Here is a 24,180-nt window from a genome sequence, read left to right as displayed (position 1 = left end):
TGATGGAGAAAATGCACAGGGTACAGAGGATGAACATCAAGGTTCCTTTTTATACCCCTTACCTATTTACTATATTAAACTGTTTGTTAGAAGTTGTTAGTTTTGACAGTATAGACCTTTTCTTATTCTTAGTGCCGTGTCTCCCAATGCCTTGGGAGTGGGAGCAGTGTGTTCCCCTGTGCTCTCTTTTTGTCGTAGCCACAAAGGAGACCAGGTTTTCCCATCAGAAGAGAAATAGAAGTTCCCTACCACACGTACCCCGGCACTCAGCTCCTCGTGTCCTTGTTGAGGGACATGGTTTAGTGAGAACCATTGGTGATGGGCGTATGGTTGGACTGGATGATCCTGTGGGTCTTTTCCAACCTTGGTGATTCTATGATTCTATGATTCATCAGGGGCAGCCATGTCCAGGTGACAGGTTGCCTGTGTAGGCACGATTCATTCAGAAAGAGCATTCCAAACCCAGATTCTTATAAAGTTCTCACTTCTATTCTTGCTGCAGATCAGCAATGGCATGAGAGGGATACTGCTTACAGCAGAGAAACTGTGGTTACAGAGATCTCTTGGAAGAGGACTAATACTTGAGCAAAACCCAGCAAGAGAGGGAAACCCCCCTTTCCTCATGAGCAGGTTCCAAGGTTTGCGCATGCGCTTGCTAGCACTGGAATGCCCTGAGGACAAGCAGTATCGAGGAGTTAATGTGGAGTTGTATGGATTTAATAACTGTTCTGTTTTCTAATGTGACAATGTGGAAAAGAAAAAAAAAAAACAAACAAAAATAACACCACCTTAATGGAGATTATTGTTTTGGTTGTATAAATATGTAGTTAGCTATACTTAAAATGCACATTATCGGCCTCTTTGGAATCATTGCGTTTTCTCATGTAAATATGTATCTAGGGCATTTTTAAAATGCAGGTTTTTGCCCTGATTATGTAAATATGCTTGTACACTGAAAATGCCAATTTCTTCTTTACCCCCTACCCCCTTGCTTTTTTCTTTTTTGAATATGTAAGTGGATTTCATGCTTATGAAAGTGAGGAGGTACTAGCACAGAATGACTAAGAATATTTAGAGCAGGCCTTACATGGTTATTCTTAAAGAGCCTGTCAGTCCACCTAGTACAGTTATCTCCATATTCCAGTCCTTGTTTTTTGCTGAGCAAATAGCTTGTTCATTAAGTCTGTCAAAACTACTAGACTGGAAATTACTAGGCTGGCATTTTGGTCACAACCAACACATGTTCTGTACTTCATGAACTGGAATACAAATCCTTCTTTATCAAAATACAACGTTCTCCTAACGACAGGGCAGACAGGAACTAAAAAATTTCACTCCTTTACATCAGCAGAGAGCTTGGATTCCTTTATCTTGTCTTCAGTCCTCTAAGTCCCTGATCTTCAAGATAGTCCTGAGTCAGTTCACTTCACTGATAAATTTTATTAGTCAAACTGCAAGAATGGAAGGAAACAGTTTTGACAAGTGAGACTAATTCAATTTTTCTAGCTCTAAAAAAGTATCTAAGATGCCCTCTAGAGGCGGTGGAGAAAGGCAAGTACCTCTGAAGACAGACCCAGCCCATCCTAAAGGAAGTGGGAAGAGCCCTACTGGGGAGATGCATAATCTCTCTTGACTATGGAAAGAACTTAGACCTAAGTTTTAGGTAGGTAAAATAAAACCCATTGCTTCTGCTCACTCAGTTTTACAGCACCTAAACTCAGTTTAGGGGAGAGAACTCCTCATGACTGTTACGTGGGGAAGATACCCTAAGGTCCCGGTCTTTTTATGGGCCAGGCTTGGAAAGTCTCTGTGTTGCAGAGCCTCCTCTGGTGAAAGGGTGCCCACATACACTTGGGTTTCCATCCTACCCTTCAGTGAGAGAGATTTCTGAACAGCTCATCAGCTCTGTTTTGATACTAACCAGATGATCCTCAAAGAAAAAAAAAAAGATTCTCTGCTCTCATTTGTCCTGTATCTTGCTCTGTGCTTCTGCATAATTCTTCAATTGTACTTGGCCTGCCTGTTTTTGTGATGTCTCCCTTTTGAATGTACATACTGTAGAGGGAGGAGAGAAATTTATGGAGAGAAGAGAAAAAGCAGAATACAGAAGAAAATGTTTCTAAAAAACATGCAACAGTTATAAATTCTGGTTGTGGGGTTTTTTGTTGTTGTTTGTTTGATTGTTTTGGGGTTTTTTTGTTTGTTTGTTTGTTTTTTAAGAAAATCTACAATAATATGTTATTTAGAGGCAGGCTTTTTGCTGGCATGTTTATTCACTGGGGTTTTCCATCATCATTTCCATGTGACGCATTCGGATCGCTCACAGTTTTGTGGGTTTCTGTCTGAGCCTTGAATAGCAAATGTTTAATCTAGGGAGCTCCCCTCCTCTTCTCTCTTCTCCTCTTCCCTGTAGCATGGAGTGAATTACAAGAGAAGAGATACAAAACTTTGTGTGGTGAAGGGAGAAGGGGGACAACAATTGACTGCATTTCAAGCCCTGCAGGCAGCTCTTTAGCTGATGTAAATTGTCATAGCTTCAGTGTCTCCGGAAGAGAGAGCACTAACAATATCCAGTGGCTAAGGATCTAACCCCAGATTTTGGCTTCTTCTGTTGAAGGCCTGCTGGGAAGCCCAAATTAACAGCCAAATGAGAGAGAGGAAGAGCAAGGGCAATGGCACAAAGCCTTTTTTGCCATTTTTAACTGAAGAGCATTGAATGTTCCCTCGTTGTGGAACATCTAAGTTTTCGTCACATCTGTTGCCACTAAATCGAGCTATTATGCAAAATGGACGTACCTCATTCTGGGTGGGAAGTATTTTAACCACACACACAGACAAGATTTAGTTAAAGATAAAAGAATGATGAGTAATGAAGACTCTGCCTTTTAATTTATGTTATTTCTGGTATGATGTAGACTGGCAACTGTTTCCACAAAGTTATGAGCATTGTTTTTCATAAATGAATGCATATTTGAAAAAGCCTAGAAAGAAGAAACCAGTTGGCTGACAGATAATGCTTTCTGTCGGCTTTGGTCAGCCTTGGATAAGGTTAGAAGAATATTTGTCGAGTGAAAACATTCAGGATAATGACTTCCTTGCTTTGAAGAACAAAAATTGAGGTTTCCATGGGAGTATGGGCTGTACCATTTGAGTATCAGCTCTGCTAATGCCCTTGAAAATACGCCCTTCAGTTGGTGCATATCTTTGCTTTAGTGCACTGATGGTCTTATTTCTGGTAGCTCAAGTTAAGATTGAACCTACTTTGGAATTTAGTCATATTTCTTAGGAAAATTTATATGTATCTACCAAAGAGATTTCTTTATCTTGGAGAAAGCCTCCTCTTAAAAACCTTTACTGCCCAAAACAAGGAATGCAGTATCTAGTCTGGTTGGTATCTCGACTGGTTACAGGTTGGTAAACCTTGCAATTTACCACCTCCACAGTTGTACCACCAACATCCACTTTTGATGTTGTGGGCCAGCATAATAAAGTAGGAGACATTACTTTCAGAGCAGCCCTCATAGTATGTGATAATAATCTGTGTATAGATTTAAAATGCTACATTTAGATGCCCTTTTGGAGTCCCTGTGGAACAGTTCATCAGGGGAATATGGGGATCCTTAGTTAATATATCAGAAGGAACACTGCTGTAGTAATGTTGAGTTGAACAGAGGACCTAGACTATCATCAGCTTTATTCTGATAAATCTTAATTAAAATGTGCATCCCAACATCCATAATTCTTGGTCTGCAATAACTATGGATGCCCTAAATCTCTAGAATTGAGGCTAATAGAACCTCACTTCTTTTTTTCCAATTGGAAAAGGAAGTGTTTTGAGGACCAGGAGTAACAAGACAACCTAGAGAAGAGATTAAAATGAGTTGAATAAATCTGTGTGTGGCAGTAGTCATTGCTCAGATTCAGGAGACATCTTGATTATCAAAAACCTCTATTTCTTATTTGATGCCTTTATGAGGATACTTGCTGCAGTTTATAGAAAGGCAAGCTGCTAGCAAATTGCCTTGAAGACATTCGTTGAAAGGGTCTACAAACATTTACCTGAAGGGAACTGGCTGTTATTATTAAAGACAGTCAAAGCAAATGCAACACAACAGCTGTCATCCCACACCTTTGCTGAAGACCTTGTGGTATCAGCTTCTGGCAGGTCCCATCAAGAGACATGGATTACCCATGAGCCATGGGACCAACACAACCTTAGGGCAACCATATGATACAGGAGCTGCTCCACAGCCATAGCTTTTCTACTCCTGATTCAGATAATTATTATTCAGTCCTTATCTGTTTTTAGTGATACCTGAATTGTATAAGAGACCATAGAGTACCAGTGTCTAGGTTTCTAAGAAATGGATCTCTAAAAGTCTCTGCTCTTTGTCATGTGCCTGAGCATCACAGAAACCTCCTGTTACTAATGAGAACACAGCTTTGACAGTCATAATTGATAGTGTCAAGAGTATTGGCTCCATTAGGTTCAGTGGGATATTGCCAGTGGCTTCCAGGGTGGGTAGGGAGGGGAAAAGGAATGTCAGGACTTTTTCTTGTTGCTTTTCTTGGGTGTTAAGCCCAAAAGTAATTAGTATGATTATTTATGCTTCTGACCTTTGTATGAACCAAGTTTACAGGTTTTCTAGGGAAATGAATATCACAGTATCTGGTGTGATTCAAAATTAGAATTCTTAGATTTTACTTGAAGTTCTGCCTATGACCCACTGCTCCCCAGCTGGCAGTTACCTACACCTCAGCCTAGGCATCTGCAAAATGGGCATCCAGCCAACGTCAGAGGAGTGGGGGAGGGACTTACTGTACATCTGTAGAGCAATATCAGATGGAAGAAATGTTTTACACAAGTAGACAAAGTTGTGTTGTCTAGTTCCTGCATGTCATTTGATACCAACAGGATCTCAAGCTTGAGAGGATCTAGGTTTCACTGTGCTTCTGTTTACCAAGGCTACTCCAGACTCTGTATAATACCACAAAAGGTGGGATTTAAGAGGACTTTAAGTCCTCTACTTAATTCTGCTAAGGCTGAAGAGCCCTGACCACTCTCACGTCCCTTTTGTGGCTGGGATTGTAGGTACTAACTGCAGCTACTGCTCGGAGACCAGGAGGGCAGTGAGAAATGCGAGTTTTCTGCAGAAGTTTGGGGAACATTGTGTTACCTCCTTGGTGTCTAGGTGACATTCACTTACCACCTAGATCTGGAAAGGGTTTTCTGCCATTTGAGTATCCCTGCTGTAAAAAGCTCTGGTGCAGGAAATGTTAGCTGAGTGTCAGATTAACTAAATTGATATGTCAGCGAGAATATCATGTCAGATAAACATGATGAATCTTCATTCTAGCTGTTATCACACACAGTATTCACACTGATCTGGTTGGTAGGTGCTGATTGCCCATCTGTGATACCTGCTGGATATTTTTTCTTTTTCTTTTTTTTTTTTTTTTTTTTTTGGAATAAAGCCATTGTATTAGAAGCAAAACCCAAAGATTTGGCTAATGGCTGCTAACAGGTGTCTGTAAAATCTAGGAACAGAGCCAACCTTTACAAAATGCGGTGCCAACCTAATTTGCACCAAACTGTTACAGAAGTCTTTCCTTGGACTTGAGCTAGATTATTTAACTTTTGGACTTAAGCATTGTTTTTATGTTCAATCATTGCTCAATGATTTTAGCTAGAACTGAGGGAGAAGATCATCACATGTATTTCACAAATGTATTTCTCATTTTGGTATAAAATAGTAGTCTTGGGAGTACACTAGAAAGAAGCAATTCCCATGAAACCCTCAAGGATATCGTGTGCTTGCAGGTGAAGAGGAGAGTGCCAGAAGGCATTAAGCAACAGCCAGAAAACTCAGGAGCTGACAGAGACTTGAACAAGAGAACTCAAAATGTTTGATCTCATTTGGACAGACTCCAAATCCCAGTGCTTACCTGAGCTGATCATCACCATTTTCCCTCATCCTTAATAGAAAATTAATTGCAAAAGCCAGCTTCATGGAGTAGTCTGTTATGAGAAATCTGGCTGTTTGTGGGCTCAGTTCCAGACAGGCTGAGCGTAGATGGGGCCCCAAAGTCTGAAGCCTCCAGTCAGCTAGGTCCTTCCAAGCCATAGAAAATACTAATGGAATGAAAACATAGAATGCAAATTCAGAGACTGCCTACTAGTGGGGTGGGAAGGAAGCACATCACTGAAAGCTGTTGAAGGCCACTTCTCTCCAGCTTCGATAGAACAAGAGGGAATGGCCCACAGTTGCACCAGAGGAGGTTCAAATTGGATGTTAAGAAACATTTATCCTCCGGAAGAGTGGTCATGCTCTCGAACAGGCTGCTCAGGGAGGTGGTGCAGTCACTGTCCCGGGAGATATTTAAGAAACATGTGGATGTAGCACTGAGGGACATGGTTAGTGGGCAGTACTGGTGGTAGGTGAACAGTTGAACTAGATGATCTTAGAGATCTTTTCTAATCTTGATGATTCTGTGATTCTGTGAAGTCCAGTCAGCAGGAGAGCATTTTTAGCCCTGTACAAACTCAATGAAAAAAAGTTTATTTTGCAGAAACTGCAGACACTTGGCTTTCTTTAGGTCTTAGAACAATTGGCAGAGCAAATGTCGTGTGTGCAGTTGGTATCTGAGCAGGAATTACAAGCTTTCTCTTTCAAATTATAGCTATGAGGGTGATTGTATGCTATAATACAAAACATGCTGGGTCAGACTTTGTGGCTTCCCAAATGCAGAAATAAAGATACAAACATGAAGGACAATGTTCTCCATTGGAATTTTTTTTTTCCAGAAACAAAGATATGGTACTTCACCAGTGTCCTAAAACCGATCACATAGATGCACAGCATTTTTAGAACAGGCTGCCCAGGGAGGTGATAGAGTCACCATCCCTGGAGGTGTTCAAGAAACATGTAGATGTGACACTGAGAGACATGGGTTAATGGGCAATATTGGCAGTAGGTGGATGGTTGGACTAGATGATCTTAGAGGTCCTTTCCAGCCTTAATGGTTCTATGATTCTGTGATTCACTTCTGGGTAGCATTATCTTATATCCCATTTGAAGTGTTTTGCTGATTGTTTCTTTTACTGCTTTGCCCCAGAAAATTAACTTGTATTTGGGTCCTCAAAGATGCTTTTGTAAAGCTGCTAACTGTGGAGCTGAGGAAGATGGGTCACATGGTACACTTAGCCCTTCACTAATTGATACCCAACAGAGTGCACTTGCATTGGTCTGGCTGTGAATTCGGCTCTGGCTGGCTGAGCACTAATGACAGCACCTACTGTAATAAGCTGATATTAGTAGAGAAAGTAAAATGGCCTGCAAAAATCCCAAATGGGTGATGAAAATTCTACATCATGCAGACCCCTTCCTGTAACTGTGTAGTGGCACAGACCAGCACTCAGCCTACCAGTCTCTAGTTAGTTAGTGAATACAACACTCTGAAGGCCTTGGCTGTATCATGGCATGCTTCTGAATACAGTTGGACGTTCTTGGCTGTAGACAATAAACCTAACCAAAACTTTGTGGTTGATGGCAAAAATCATCACATGAAAGCATGTGGTAAGATGTGCTTTACATTTGTATTTCTTCTATTTGTAATACGTGATTTAGATACCATTTCTGCTGTTTTTTTTTTCATATATGTAAGTATCCTTTATTTTTATGGGCTTGCTTTTGATCCATTTTGTTTTGTAACATCCACATATCAGCATGTGACTGATAGGGAGGTCTCCTTGGGCAGCTGTGCTGTCCTATAGCTTATGCAGTCCCCAAAAGAAAGCTTCTGCTGAGGGCTCTGTAAAGCTGCAGAGGGGCCATCTGAAATGCTTCTTATGATGAATACTGACAAAAAGAGTTGGCTGGAGGATATTGCCAGCCCTGTACTTGTTACTGCGACTAGTCAAAGTGATGGGTTTTCTGCAGTGTTTAAGCCTGAGATTTCTTTTTGTCTTTAAAAAATTTATTTGACCTCTGTAAAATTTCTGTTATGAATTTAGAAGGTACTTACCCTCAAACATTGTTTTACATTGTGTTCTTCTGAACCATAGCAAAACTGTTTTGTTTTCCCATCCTCAAAAATGCTGACCCTGAAAAAATAGATCACCATTCTGTTCTGTCTGTGATCTAATTAATTTGCATTTTTCCCCCACTCCCCTGCTGTTCTTATACTTTTGCAATATCATTTCCTGCTACACTTCCTGTAGCTTTGGTTATAGGGAAGGTCAGTGTGTCCATCCCTTCCAGCATCCCCCCAGGCATTGTGGTAGCTGAGAGACTTCATCCCAGCTTCAGACAAGGATGCAGCCTGCTTGCTGGTGGCTACAGTACTTGATTCTACAATTCTGTGATTCTACCCTGTGTGAGCAATACAGTTCAGATGTTATGATGTAGTTTAAAGGAGTAGTTGTCACAGAATCACCAAATGGTTGAAGTTGGAAGGGACCTCTCAAAGTCATCTGCTCCAGTTCTCTTGTTCAAGAAGAACCATCTACAACAGATTGACTAGGACCATGTCCAGTTGGCTTTTGAATCTCTCCAAGGATGGAGACTGCACACACTCTCTTTCCATTAAGTCATATTTAAGGGCTATTATTTAAAAGACAGATTCAGTGTGAGGGAAGGAGGAGGGAAGGGGGCCCTCATCCTTTCATCCACACACTGGCAGCTTTGCACCCTGCACCAGCAAGGATTGCTGCCCAACAGTAGCCTAGCAGGCAGTCAGCAAGAAGTCACTAGAGAGAGTAAGGAACTCGTTACAGAGGCTGCGGCTATGCTAGCAATTAGCACGCTGCATGAGGAGAGGAGCAGATGGCGCTGAGGACTGATGTTCACGCTATGTACATTGTGGGGTTTTACTGCAGACTAATGCTCATCTTTATACCAGGTAGCTGAATGTTCACTAGGGGCTAGAGAGCATTGAGTGAACTGTTAGACATGTCTTCCAATTTTATTTCGAGGTAAAAAAAATAAAAAAAAATCCAGTTCAAAATCTCCATGATCTAAACTGAAATCTGGCAAGTGGGAATGATTTGTAGGTTTGCTTCTAAAGCTTAGGCTTGAAGTGAGCTAAAACAGTAACATAGAGGCACTCACCACCCACAGAGGGCAAGGTCTCTTTTGAAAGTGTTAATGGTGGGATACAAGGGTATACAAGAGTAGCCACAGACATTGCCTAAGTTTTGCCTTCTGCAGATGATTACCTTTGTGGTGGTTTTTTTTTTGTTTGTTTGTTTGTTTGTTTTGTTTTTTTAAATTATTTTTATTGTTGTTGTTTCTAAGAGGTTCTGATAGTCAGAAAGAGCAGAGGTCAAAATGCTGGTTGCTTGGAAGCAATGTTCCTTGGAGTCTGACTGCAGTAAATTATAACTTTGACACCATTGTAGAGCAAGGAATTCTTAAACAGGCTGTAAAAATAGACTCAATGAGTTAGTAAAACAAGCATGAATTGAGGCCATGCTGTTGGTAGCACATGCCTTCAGATTCGCCACTGTGGTGCACAGGACTTCAAGCATCCCACTGGCAGGTAACTGCCACACACTGTGCATTGTATAGAACTGAAGCAGAAGGAAAAGGAGACAGGCACACCCTTTGTGACTTTCATCTCTTAAAAAATATTTTTTCTCACTCTTGGGAATAAAAGCTCAGAAGTCTGAGGTTTGGGTCTCATTGTTGCAGGGTTGCAGGCTTATTATTATTTTTTTTTTTAAGAACATGTAAATAGTTTTATATGTGTATACTGTATAGTATATATCCTTTCTATAACATGTAGGCTCTATATATTCTTAGACAGGGAGACAAACAGACAGATAGATACCAATATACTATAGAAAGGATTGGTTCATTGTAAAGTCATTAATAGAAGTCAAACTGCCTCAGCTTCCCTTTGCTGACAAAGCACTCTGAAATTTCCTCTTCTCTCTAGCTTAGATCCTTCAGTCGTCCACTCCGTGATGCACAGTCAAGTAGTAGACTTCATGTTATTGCTGCTTGTGACTGGCTGTAACGATTTAGGGAAGGATCTTCCAAACAGAATTGAACCTGGATATCCCGTCCTTCCAGTGCTGAATCAATGCTTCTGTTCTTCTGGTTGAAAAAAAAATTAAGGTTTAGCTTTAGCCATGAAGAGAGACCATTAATTGCTGTTTTATGGAAGCTGATCTTCATTGCAGAGATGAGAATGAGACAAGGGCAACATTTTTGCTTTTGAGAATTCCCAGAGACTGCTCATAGATCAGGGAAAGCTCAACTGCCTCTGCTGCCCTGCATTTCGTTCAGGCACTTGCTTACAGGTTATCTGCTTCTTCGGCTCTTCCCAAGAGAACTGGTGTACCATTCCTAATAATAATCCAGCACCTTTGGCATAAATGATTCCTCACATGAGAGAAACAGAAACCGCAAAAGCAAGAGCCCGGGGGAATAGAAGCAAGGAAGAAGAATGAACAATGAGGCTTGGACACAGATTGTTAGCACTGAGGTTTGTATTGATTTAATGTCTTAAATTTTTAATTTGTCAGTGATTGCACTAACACGTGAGCTAAAAGAGGAGGAAGGAGGCAAACTGAGAAAGCAAGAGAAGCAGGAAGGATGGGGCAGCAAAGGGAAAGCTGTGTCTGTGGGTCTGTGAGAGCCTTCCTCTTGCTGCCACAGGGCGAGGGTGTCAGCCACAGCATTTAGGAGAGTGCAGGAACAATGTCAAAGGTTGACACAACTTGAAGAGTCAGGCTTTTCATGTTTGTTTCTGGTTGCTTTTTGTTGTTAGTGTGGGCTTTTTTTGCAAGCGGTTTTACACTATTACAAGACACGCCGGGAATATGCTTACTCAAGAGTTGCCACTGCAGTATTTTAACTTGCAGGAAAAAAGCAGTTTCTTGATTGTTGAATCCTATGGTACAGCAAATTGACTAAAAAATAATTAATTAAATATGTATTTCACTATTCACGTGGCAAGCTACCATTTAAAAATAGTTATTGAAGCTATCTGTCTTTAATCTTTAAGACTTCTGAGTGTACTGGCTGTCTTGTGATGCTGAGTGGCCTTTTCCTGGTGCTGAGTCCCTCACAGAGCATGGCACATCTCGCTGACTTCATGGATGTCTTATGTCAGGGCAGGCCTCTTCTGTGGAGTGGTATGAATATTGCCCTGGGCAGCAGAATTGAAAAGATAGTCTACTTAGCGGTGAGGATCTATTACTCTATGTAGCACTTGTATCATGGAATAAAATAAAATCTAAATCAAGTCTATTCCTGCCTACTTTTAGATACTTTGCAGCGCTAATGGATGCTGATTACTAGCTGTGGCTTTGTTAGCCTGGGCTAGACATCATCCACAGGCTTGGTTTTGTGCTCTGGAATCACAGAATCATAGCATGGTTTGAGTTGGAAGGGACCCTTAAAGATCATCTAGTCCAACTCCCGTGCAGTAAACAGGGGTACCTACAGCTCAATTAGAGTTATCAGAGCCCCATCCAGCCTCACCTTGAATGTCTCCAGGGACAGTGGAAAACAAGATGAATTTCATCATTGCTTTTAATGAGCAATAGGCAAATCAATGAGAAATGAAAGTGCATGATCTGAAGTGCTGTGATCAACTCAGACTGTGTTTGTATCCCTGCTCCAGTCCAGTAGTGTGTTGCCAGAATTGGTATGTTATTTCAAAACTCACCAGAGTGGCTACGTGGCCTGTTTTAGGAAGAAGTGCCTTTCTCAGGGCCTTGAGATACTCTTAACTAAAACAAAACCATTGCTGAATTACAGGGCTGATTCTCATGCTTACAGCACTGTATCTCATGGTAGCATCACTGAAGTGACATATATGGAAGCAGAGGGGGATTCAGCCCTATGCTGCTTTAATGTAGTTCTGCAGTTTGCTTGTCAATCTGATGGTACGGCAGTTTGCTTGTCAATCTGATGGTACGGCAGCCTGCGTGTAAGGTACTCAGTTTTCTCCAGTTCTTTCACAGAGCTGCACTAATTATAGTAGGATCCTCTTGGGTGTGTATTAGCATTAATTAAGGGATTGCAACTTTCACATGAATAATCTGTCTTCAGCAGACCCTGAGCAGAATTATCAGGTATGTAGAAGGTAAGAAGCAAAGGAAAAATCGGGAGATGTGGACTTTTTTTTATGGAGAGGGTTGCTGACCTTGTTGTTTTCTTGCCACTGTCAAGCTAATAGATGACAAAAGGTGAACTACATCAACTTCGTTTTTAGTATCAGATTCATATCTTTGCTTTAAAAGCTGTCAATCCTAGAAATAGTCAATTAGCCCTGCTGAAAAAGTGCACTTCTGAACAGATGTTGTTGGCAATAATGCTCATCAGTTAAACCTGATTATTTCATCCCTGCTGGTGTGTGGCAGCAGGGAGGAGGAGAAGGATGTTGAAGGGTGAAGGAGATTTTGGCATAAGGAGGACATGAAGATATGCCAAGATGATTTCTTCATTATTTCTCCTGAGTCTGTCTCCTTTCACTGTGCTTCTTCTAGTATTATACCTGACAGTAAAGAACTGGGATCATTTAGTACACCTGGCACCTAGTGGTTTCATGGGGCTGGAAAATCCTGCCAGTAACGCCATGAGAAAAGGCTGCTGCCTTCTACTGTGTTGCTTGTGAGTATCTAGGTCATCACATCCATGCAGCAAATCTTAGTGGGATTGTTTCTAGGCATGGAGTAAAGTGTGATTAGTGTACTCTTGGAGATCGCAGTATGTGCTTGGTACATCTGTTTAACTTGCCCAGTGGAGTCTGGGCTCAGATTCTGCCTTGGGGAAATTCTTTGACATCACTGCCAGCTGGATGCATCACATTTATCTTACCCTCAACCTCAGGAAAATTAAGAGCTTCTTGCTGGGCCAGTGGTACTGTGGTTATGAGCAGGGCCTCTTCTCCTTTGTGTCATCCTTGAAGGGTATCAACCATGTCTTGACTTCTGACCTTTCCATTTGTGTAGCAAGCTGTGTACTTTATGCAGTAAAAAAAAGTGAGCTGTTTTTTGTTTCACGGGGGGTGACTGTGCATGCTTACCCTGGCTTAACTGATGCTGACCTTGCAAAAACAGCATCTGAAGCATTGTTTATACAACTCCTTTTAGGTAGCTCTTCAGCAATGCTGCCCACGTCTTGCAGCAGGGATGCGATAGCCTGTTGGGTGGTTTGTATGAGCTATAAGACCAGGCTGACTTTGAGATCCAACTTCAGATTCTTTCACCATTGATGATGTAAACCCTTCTAAAATTCAGACCTTTGAATTTCACTAATGATTCTGACTGAATTTCAAGCTGGTGAAGAGCATTTTAGGGCATAGTGTTCGGTGCAGTGTTGACAAGACCAAGTAAAAATCACAATGTAGAATCATCAGTGGTTTTCTTAGTGGTCTTAAGTTGTGTCTGAGGAGGTTTATATTGGATACTAGGATGAATTTATTAATAGAAGGAGATGTCAAGCATTGGAACAGGCTGCCCACTGCAGTGGTGGAGTCCTCATCTGTAGAGATATTTAAGTGATGTGGACATAGCAGGAAAGGACATGATTTAGAAATGGGACTCAGTAGGTCAGGTTGATGGCTGAACTTGATGATCTTGAAAGTCTTTTCCAACCTGGATAATTCTATGATTCTGTTCTATGAATAATGACTCGTTGGGAACCCACTGGAAAACCATACTTCAGTCTGCCCATGTTACATCTTAAATTAGTATCAAATTGTGCTTTTACCAAGTGCTGATAACATGTAAGAACGGCCATTTCTTTTGGCTGTATCACTCCTCCCACATCAAGAAGCTCTCCAAATGCCTCTCATTTTATGCAGGACTTTTTTTTCCATTTTACAATTTATTACTTTAACTTATCTCCCTTTCCTCATCCTATCCTTTCTGATCCTGTCAGTTAATTGGATTTGTTGCCAATAAAGGGTATTCCATTATTTGAATGTGTTCTGCTTACAGATAGTGGCTTCATCAATTAAGAAGCACTTGAGTGCATAAAGCTTGTCCATTTTCTTAACTCTGGTCTGTGGGACTAATTAACATGGCTGGTTCAAGCTGCTCAGCAGCACAGGCAGAAATGATTTTTACTACCTCAAATGTCAAGGCTTGTGGTGAGAAGAGGGCCAATACCAGGTGAAGAGTTGAGATGGAGGGATCTACAGATCTGGTACCCTCATGGAGCCTGGAGGGCTGGAGGCAGCAGCTCCATTGGCACATGATTCCTGCTCCCTTGCTTGGAAGTATTTTATCTGTTTGCCCATTGTATCCTCTGAAGCAGTGGCACTCTGCTGTGCTAGGGCTATGGTACCAGGGAGATCAGCAGTAGGACCCAGGCCGTTTCACTGCCGCGAGCAGCGTGTTGCCCTAGGACACTGTCCACTTTACCTTGGTTTGTTGTCTATGAAAAGAAAATAATACTCCTTGCAAGCCTTCCCTGTGTTGTATCTCAGCTACAAGAGCAAATGTGTAGCTGAGATGCTACAGAAAAGACACTGTAGAGAGCAGTTGTCAAACACAATTGATCTAACTGAAAAGCAAGACAATTATGATTGATACTTTAGGATCATTTGAGGCAAATTCTTTAGGTAGGTGGTTATGCCAAAGAGCTGGTTGTTCTATCAATGCTCTGTGCCTTGGATATATGCTGAGGACAGAAGGTTAATATTCTGGGCATAGTATAAATCATAAAACAAGACAATTCATTATTTTCTTGGCTTTGGAGAGATTTTTGTCTCTGGTAAAAAGAAAAGAGGAGTGTGTGTGTGAGGGGGTGTATTACATGTGCTGGATGGCATGCATTCAGTGTTGTAATGATGGTTAACAATTCCTTGGCATTAGAAAACAGCCTGAGGGATGCCATGTTCAACTTCTTACTGAACTGCAGCTTCCACATGAATGGAGTGACTGTGTCTTGACTACATTATTGATTTTCTCTGGATTACTTCACTGAGGCAAGTGAGCAAACTTAGCTGTTTTATTAGATGCTCAGCAGCAGGCAGTTCACAAAATACCACTTTCTGAAGTAGTTTGTTTATCTTAGAAATTTCTAATATGCATTGAAACGCAGAAGAAGAGATGGCAGTACATGCTAAACCACTCAAATCATGAACCCTGGGCCCTGGACGAATGTCACAGGCCTCTGGAGCGGCATCTGGGGAGAGTTAGACTTAATCAGTTCTTCCCAGTACTGGCACAGCTAACTGATTCGAGTGACACAGTGATAAAAATGCTCTCAGCTTTTAGCAGCGGAACGTTCATCCTAGCTTGATATCCTGGCATTTATATAGCACACTGAAGAAGTTCATCAAATTTTTAACCACAGAGCTTTTAGAAGCAGGTGAAAGATGCTCTGCACTTGGAAAACTGTCTTCATGTCACTGACATTTTAGTCTCATCTAACACACCTAGATCTGAAGAAACCCAAAAGAGGCCCAGAACAAGGAGGTGAAATCCAAGTGAATCTTCATTTGCAAACACATCTTGTGCTTGTAATGGTATGTTACTGTTGATCCTTCTCATGGTGTTTGGGAAATATGCCTACTATGACGCTTCGTGTTCTACTTTGTTTTTCAAAGGGCTGAATACAGTAATGTTTTAGAGCTTTTTTTTTTTTTTTCCTTCATTTCTCTCTTCTTTAGGCAGTGTGAACAAAAGTGAGAGACAAAAAAGCTCGATCTGCTGTAAACTGTGAACTGCAAACTGAGGGGGCTGTGGGGATGGCTGTTGGCAGCGTGTTATAAATGTCGTCTCTGGGCTGGAGCTCTTCCAGGAGTGAGGATGCTGTTTGTGCCATGCTGCCGTTAGCCAGTACCCGTCAGTGTTGTGTGCTAAAAAAAACCACATGGCATCATAAATGGGGTTCAGGACACAAGAATTAGTAAGGAGAGCTACGGTATTTAAAGGCAATCATTTTATCTGGGTCTTGTTCCCATTTACTTCAGTTTTTACTTTAAAAAAAAAAAAAAGATGCACTTGGCCTACTTAAATGCAGATACCAAAGTGAAGTGCTCGAATATAGGGCCTCACATTAACCACACGTGTTAACAAACGTGCAGTCCCTTACTTCTGTACATTATCTTCGGTCTGGTGCCTGGCCACCATATAAATCTCCCCAGAATGGTACTACAGCACCAGTGAGACAACAGACATTGTGAAAGGCTGAGGAAAACAGAAGAGAACTTCCTCATGTTACGAAACCTGCTATTTACAATGTGTGTATATTATGCCTTCATCGTTGCTGTCGAATCTGTTCATTGAGGAGAAAAAAAGAGTATTAATGACAAATACATTTCTCTTACAAATACATAACCTCCTCAGGTTATACTTTGGCCAGGTCTTCAGTGGTTTCATTTAAATTCCCTTCCAGCCCAAGCCATTCTATGATTCTATGAAATTATTAGTAGATCAGAAATTAGATGAGCAAGAGAATGGGACCCATAACTGTGGGATGAAGCTGGCACATCCTCATAAATTTCCCAGTACTACTTTTTTTCACTTGAAAGTGCTGATCTGTTAAAAAATGTGAAGTGTCCCCCAAATGCAGTGTAACTGCATTCAATTGAATCACTTCTGGAGAGTGCCAGCAAATTTTAAAAAATCCATTTGAAAGTTCCTCTTACCGAATAATTTTGTTTTCTTGTTTGAAATAATTTTCCTTTCAACACTAGGATTTTTTCTTAAAGAGCGAGATGTAAGGTATTCCAAACCAAATGAAGAACTTCTGCTGTTGTTGAAATGAGAAGAAAATTTTGATCAAACTAAAAGGAATTTATTTTTATTTGATGGGAAATTTAGTAATGATCTGGGGGTTTGCCCAGATATAAACAATATCCCAACTGGTCTCCTATAAGAATCTTAAGACTACTTGTTTCCTCACAAGAAAAGGAGCCTGTTCTCCCTCAACTTGGAAACAGCAAAGTCATTGACAAAATCAACTTGATCTTGGTGGAGATCAACGATGAAATGCTTGCATGGGGAACCCATGTCAAGGAGCACCGAGCACCAAGCATCATTCAGTCACAGAAGTTGGAGATTCCTGCTGGGAACAAGGGAAGGAAAACTTGACACCTCCAGAAGGAGATTAGAGTAATTCTGAACTGAGTGTAGCCTGTGCCCTGCAAGCATCAGGGTAGAGGTGAGGGATGCAGCTACATCCACTGCATCATCCCATCTGAGCTCTCTTAACACCAACCAGACATTTCCCATCGGATTGCCAGCCACTGGAACCAATGCCTCCCCCCCTTTTTTTTTCTTTTTTTCTTTTTTTTTCCCACTCTCCAATCAGATTTTACACCAATGATGGCAATTTTAAAAATAAATAAATAAATGAAGCAGACGAACTTTTTCAGGCTGTTCCCTCCTCGTCTGTGTGCAGAGGACTGCAGATCTGTGTGCGATATAATGAAGGCCTGGGGGAGAATATTAGCACTTCTGAAAAGAGCTCAGGGAATTCTGGTTTTTGCTCTGACAACTGAAGGCAGAGGAGAGTTTTCCCTTTCATGTTTGTTTTCAGTATATAAAGTGATTGAAAGCAGTTTCCCAAAGAGGAGGGTGGGGGGGGAGAGTGATGAAAATTTTTAGTGTTTCTAATCTGCTGCCTTAATTTTGCTGCAGCTGCACTCTCACATGAGTTTGTTAATGCTATGGAAGGGCAGGACTGGCCAGCAAGGAGCCAAAGACAGGGACACGTGTCTTTTGGGCTCAAGTCTGCACTGCAAGAGAGACTGCTGTCATAGGGATAGAAGAGGGAGAAAAGAGTGCAAATTCACCAGCACAGACAGAAAAGGTAGTAGGAGATTAACTGTAGCCCCTATGGCACATCAAAGCTCTCTATAGCACAGATCTCTTCTGTAATGGCTGCACACCAACCTCATCCTGCATTTTTTTTTAGTTATTTAAGTGGTAAAGCTAGAGTGTCACGTACCCTTGGATGGAATAGAATCATAGAATGGCTTCGGTTGGAAGGGACCTCATAGATCATCTAGTTCCAATCCCCTGCTTTGGGCAAGGTTGCCAATCACTAAATCAGGCACATGATCTGGCTACACAGGGCCCCATCCAACCTGGTCTTGAACACCTCCAGGGATGGAGCATCCACAACTTCTCTGGGTAAATCACCTCTATAAAGAGGGAGGCAAGGCAGATTTCTGCAGCTTTGCTCGTCAGCTGGTAGTGGGAAGGCAACAAAAGCAAAATCTTGTGGACTCTGCAGAGCCTGCCCAGACACTGTTACCATCTATAACAGATATGATGAATGTTAAAACAGTATGCTATCTTTTACCCCTTAAGATGGCCAGCAATGCTCGCAGTATTTTTTGGATAAAATGATGTTTTCATTATTGATGTTGTTAGAATGAAGTTAACTTGAGCCTGCACTCTGGCCATGGTTGGCTGGACCCTCCCTCCCTGTGCCCCACAGCCCTGAGTGTGTTGTTGGCATTCACTGCAAGAAAATGAGATCCTGGTCTGGGCACTGGCTAACTCCAGGCTTCACCAAATCCTAATCCAAACAACTCTCTTCAGCCAGGACATGAAACGCTTTGAGAAGTCCCTCAAGAAACTTTTGGATTAATCTAGGACCTAAACCAAATGCCCTCTGGTGACTACGAACCATGCCTTGAGACTTAGTTGGGTGTGCATGGGGTTGTCTGCCCAGTCCAGCTGCAGAGAGGAGCTCAATTTCCAGGATTACCCATCCGACACCATCCTCAACATAAAAAAATTAAGACAAGGTTGCCTGGAGACCAGAGCCATGTACCTCCTGCTCGCTTTGAGCTCTGAATTGATCCACTCACTTTCCTTGGTGCTGATCTGCACGGTTGCAGCCTCAGAGCTGCCGTAGGAAATCCATCCTGCAAACCTGGAGCAGAGAGTTCTGTCCTGCACTCTGCCTCCTGCTTCATCACGCTCTCAAGGCAGAGTGCCTGGGCCTGTGTGCAATAACACAGATGGAGTATGTGCATCTGTCTGCCTTGAAAACTTGGTGCATAGTGCAGTGGAAATGTGTGGTGATGGCTGTGTTTGGTAGAAGAGGGGAATGGACTCACAGTTCACCTTTCACATCAGGGTACTTGTTGAATATTAATTCAGAAGCAAAATTGTAGCATAGTGAAATGCCTCACTGCCTCTACTTCATTCTTAATGAAAAAGGAGGAAAGACCAGGCGTGTTGACATATATATGGCACAGAGAGGACTAACAGCAGCCAGTTAATAATCTTTGTCTCCCTCGCTGCTGGTACAGGTTTAGAACAAATGTACAAAAAATGTCCCAGGCACGTGTGCTCACAGATGCCTATGCATTCAGGCATGGTTTAGCATGAAGAATCACATAAATTAGCAGGATTATAATTACTCCTTTTAATCCTTTGGCTCTTAACAAACAAGCTTTAATCAGCAGACGGGAAGCCCATTTAGAACTTGAAACGTAATCCAAGGTCAGGAGGTACGGGTCACCGCCCTCAACTGTGGACCAAACAACCAGGTGTGAGCAAGGGCTGTAGCAACAAGGGCACCTCAGCCCTGGGGAGATGGGGACTTGGCCTGGAGAAGTCGTGGGGCTGTGGGGACACATCAGTGCCATGCTCCTAAGGAGAAGAGGAGCGGGAAGAGGGCAGGAAGCTAATAAGAGCAGTTCCCTTCTCCAGGGATAATTGCAGAGGGGTTAGAGGTAATTAGTTTATACGGGAGCAGAGGTTAATAGGGTTCTTGTTTGGGTTTTTCTCTTCTTTTGATGGAGCGTGTCAGTTGTTTAAAGCTAACAAGCTGATGAGGTAAAAAGCAAATTAAGTATGTGATCCAGATGTTGCCAAAAGTTGAGGCAGAAGTGTTAAAAGGAGAAGTTTTCAGAGTTAGGTACAGGAAAAAAAAAAAAAAAGAATATGAAAGTAAGGTTTGTATATTAAAGCTAACCAAATGAAAGCGAACCAACGCATGCCTTGCATTATTTGTGTTATTTATTAAACTACTGGACGAAAACATTGCAAAAATGAACAGTGTAGTTATTAAGAACAGCCATTCTGCTGCCCTAGTGCATAATTCCTACTGACTTATTCCGAAGTGCTGCCATAAGGCTTCCTGCCATTGAGTTCCTCTTCAATAAACAGGAGGAGGCTGAGAGTGCAGCAGTTTATTCCATGAACCATACAGTCACTTATTCTATCCAGGCAGAGTAATCCACTCCCTGATGTCCCCAGACTCCTTCACATACCTTGCAGCTGTGTTTCTGCTTGAGCAAGAACTTTCCAAAATACCGGGCAAGTGCTCAAAGCCCTCATCATCTGCATGGCACCATGGGGTTATGAAAAGAGGCCAACATTTCCTAATGATTACGATGCTGTGCTCATATAAAAATCAGTAGAAAAAGTTAAAACATCCATAATAAACTATTTCAGCAGCTCTGTCTTGCTGAATCGTGCACGTGACCCCAGATCCCAGTGTCACCAACTTTTCACAGAATATTCTTTTAAGATCTGTTCTTCCTATTTATCCTTTTATCTCTATTTATTTTTATATTTATTGACTCCTGTTTTCCACTCCTTCAGCCAACACCTGTTTAAACTGGAAATAGGTGTGAAGATGACCAGCTTTTAAGACCTTCTCCTCACAGACTTACCCATAAGGTCTCTGCTTAGAAGCACTAGTTTACCTTTCAGTGCTAATGTTATCATGTGAATTTAGAAGGGAAGTATCCACGTTAGAAAATGTTTAATGGAAAAACAGCTTCCAAACTATCTGGCTTGTTTTTATAGATGTACCTAGCATCCTTCCTAAGGGTTTGAACCAGTTCCAAGAGTAGAAATTACCCTAATGAAATGTGTTTTGTAGCCCTGCCACTAGTTGAAGAACTGCACCCCAAGTGTTGAAACACCCCCAGCTGGCCAGGCAAGAATGGCATGAAGGTGTTCTTTCCTGTGTATTGTCAGGTTCTGAGTTATTCAAGGATGCCCTGCTGGAGCTTGAAAAATGAAGGGGAGAGTGGCAATACAAAGGAACCAAAGTTACTGAAAGATAGTTATAGTCATACAAAGGCACTGAGAACTGACAACAACACTGTTGGGAAGCTTGCTAGAAAAATAATTCTTTTCTAAGCTACACATACTGTTGGGTGCTTCTAGTTCCAAAATATTTTGTAGACAAGCTAGTTGGATGATTTACATGATTCATTAAGTTGGAGTTCAGCATGATCTGCTGCCACTTCTGCTTCTGCCTGGAATATAATTTCAAAATACCTCAACCCCCTACAAAAAGCAAACACAAGAACATTAGCAAATAGAAGGTTATTAGCAGATCCATGTAGTCGCTTCTGCTATAGTCACTCTGCAACTGTCTTTTGCCCCATGTTCATGGGGGAACAATCTGGCAGATATACTCCAGAACAGAAGTAGCTGTGAGTTCAAATATCTAGACATGGGATATCCCTTGAAAATCTGGGAGGAGTGCATTTGTCATGAAGTATAGAGGAGAAAAGATGCAGATACAATGGATAATTTGTTGCCCCCAACCTCTTAGTTTGTGTGAATTACAAAGAAATTTCTGATTGCAAAAGAGCAGCAACTCAGAAAAGGAAGAGGCCAAATGTACTACAAAAAGCATTGCATTGCACTGGCAAAAATGAAAGTGTGTTTAGTACATGTTTATGGAGCTTGTCTTGGATGCTCTAAAAATAACCTTGCTGGAGCAAGTCTCTGAGTCCCTGCAGGAAACCCTACACATTCCTCACATAGAACAGCAGCTTAATCCCAGTTTTCACAACAAAAAGAAGAATTATTTTTAGTGCTTTTAAAAATAGACTTCAGTTGCCTAGTGCCTAGTTGTCAAATTAAGATGTGGAAGGTGTGTCACTTCTTGGGAGTATGGCACAAGTTGCCAAATGCTGGATGACCAGAACACCTAACCAGAAATAATGTGGTGGTTCAGATGTGCTAAGAGGTGTTATGATAAAGACTCCAGGTCAGGCTTGCTGGAAAAGGATAAGACCAAATTAAAGGGCCTAAGGAACATCCTGACAGTGATGAAGGGTAAGACAGAGGAATGGGAGCAGTGTTGAGCAGGACCTTCTTGTGGCTGAGACTCCAGGCTGTGATCTTCTACAGGACAAGAGAATTGGAAGTTCAGGGGGCATCTTACCAATGTCTATAAATACCTGAAGGGGAGAGTGCAAAGATGATAGTGCAAGGCTCTTTTCAGTAATGTGCAGTGCCAGGACAAGAGGCAATGGCACAAACTGAGCACAGGAGGTTCCCTTTGAACGCCAGGCAGCACTTCTGTGCTGTGCAAGTGACAGAGCACCAGCACAGGCTGCCCAGAGGCTGGGCAGTCTGCTCCTTGGAGATCTCCAAGAGCCACCTGGCCATGGGCCTGGCACCCTACCCTGGGTGTGCTGCTGGGGCAGAGGCTGGGCATGATGGACACAGAGGTGCCTGCCAGCATCAGCCATCCTATGAGTCTTCAAAGGCAAATGTTGCACACCAGTTGAAAAGTTAAAAGGAACACAGAAGGCTCTAGTTAGGCCATAAGAGAAGCACAGTTAAAACCTAGTCTCAGTGAAATCAAAAGTCAATTTCAGGAACTTAAATTATGCACAGTTCTGCCATCTGGACTGTGACTAACAGTGTTCTCTTGTGGTTTGTAGATGGGTCTTGGAGCCTGTAGGTTTTGTAGGCATTCTTCTTTTAAACTCTGTAGATATCCCATCATTTCCTTCTATTTGCCAGATGTTGAGCAGAACTGAGGATGCTGATGTTCCTACAAGGAAGTAAGGAGCACTGTAATGCATTGGCACAGGCTGCCCAGAGAGGTGGTGGAGTCACTATCCCTGGTGGCGTTCAAGAGCTGTGTAGATGTGGCACTGAGGGATGTGGTTAGTGGGCATGGTGTTATGGTTTGGAGGTTGGACTAGACGATCTTAGAGGTCTTTTTCAACCTTAATGATTCTGATTCTGTGAAAACTTGGGTCAGAGTGGACCTGTGCAGAATGCCTGACAGATATAAACTAGTTCCTCTGCAGAGACCCATCACAAAAGATCAGTGTTTGACTTTCAGAAGTCAGTAGCCCAGCAGAGAACAGCCTTAGGGCATGCTCCTCCCCTGCTCCTCCCCTGGAGGCTTATTGCTTTTTATACTCTACTTCAACTGTCTCACTCAGATTCCTAGTGCAGGCTGATTATATGGCCACTCTGTGGGCAGTGGGAAACACAGCATTTCCAGAGGCTGACTCACCTGTGTGAGATGTCAAAAAGCCATATGCAAGCTGCTGAGAGCTTGGGGAAAGAAAAGGGACAGCAAGATCTTCCTAAGCTGGCTTTGATGAGACAGAAAATATGGCGTATACTGCAATGACAGTTCAACTCATATTTAGGTGATCTTATCATATACTTGTGGTTAGTTTTTACTGAATGTAAGTGTCTATAAATGCTCTTTAGACAGCTACCTTACTAACATGTACTCCCTACACACCATTTACTGATCTGCTCCAAAGAGTGCAGGTGGAAGATTTCTCTTTGGCCAACATGACTTGAAACTGATGGGTGAGTACTCATCTGTCAAACGAAGCTGGGAGAGAGATGAGATGCTTATCTCTTACAGACAAAACACCTGGCTGTCTGGGTTTGTGAATGCTAATATTGCAAGCTAAAAAAAAAAGAAAAAAGAAAAAGAAAAAGAAAAAGAAAGAAACTGAAATAAAATATTCATAGTACATTTCCATCAGCCTGTATTTCAATTACATGCAGTACAACCTAAAATCCATAAAAGAAGTGATGACAAATTGCCTTCTTTTTCAATGGTTCTAAATATGTTTACTCAGTATTCACTTGTGGGCTTCCCTCCCCTTCCCCCCTCCCCCACCTTTTTAGAGCATTTGTAGTCACATCATTCAAACTAGACTGGGTACATAAAATCACCTTTCATAATCTAAGTTGTCAAAGCTAAGAGCATTTTGTAAAATTCTAGAGGGGCTTTGAATTGAATAACGATGAAAATATTTAGGCTTATTTGGGCTGTTGTTGCAAACATGTCTTGCATGTGACTCAGAAAATGTATGCTTTGTTTCTCTTCCCTTCTGTTTTTCATGCCGTCCTTTTCTTGGGCTTCCCAAGAGTTTCTGAGGTATGGTGCCTTGTAAAAATAGGAATTACTGAAACACAGTTATATGTGGGTGAACAGAGCTTATGAGGGAAGCAGA

General features: G+C 41.8%; 1 protein-coding gene and 1 long non-coding RNA gene across 3 annotated transcripts in view; both read left to right on the top strand.

Moving 5' to 3' along the window:
- The window catches only part of LOC121107294, a 40,428-nt gene extending 16,760 nt beyond the window's left edge, over positions 1-23,668 (top strand). Inside the window, exon 2 of the long non-coding RNA XR_006931860.1 lies at positions 5,822-23,668. This is a non-coding gene — a long non-coding RNA (uncharacterized LOC121107294). The remainder of the gene's footprint in view (positions 1-5,821) is intronic.
- The window catches only part of NHS (NHS actin remodeling regulator), a 248,718-nt gene that overhangs the window by 141,302 nt on the left and 83,236 nt on the right, over positions 1-24,180 (top strand). The gene's annotated exons all lie outside the window — the stretch shown is intronic.

The sequence above is a fragment of the Gallus gallus genome, chromosome 1, assembly GCF_016699485.2.
Source record: "Gallus gallus isolate bGalGal1 chromosome 1, bGalGal1.mat.broiler.GRCg7b, whole genome shotgun sequence".
NCBI classification, from domain to species: domain Eukaryota; kingdom Metazoa; phylum Chordata; class Aves; order Galliformes; family Phasianidae; genus Gallus; species Gallus gallus.
Note: the sequence above shows the minus strand (reverse complement) of the source record. Positions and strands in the feature narration are given on the sequence as shown.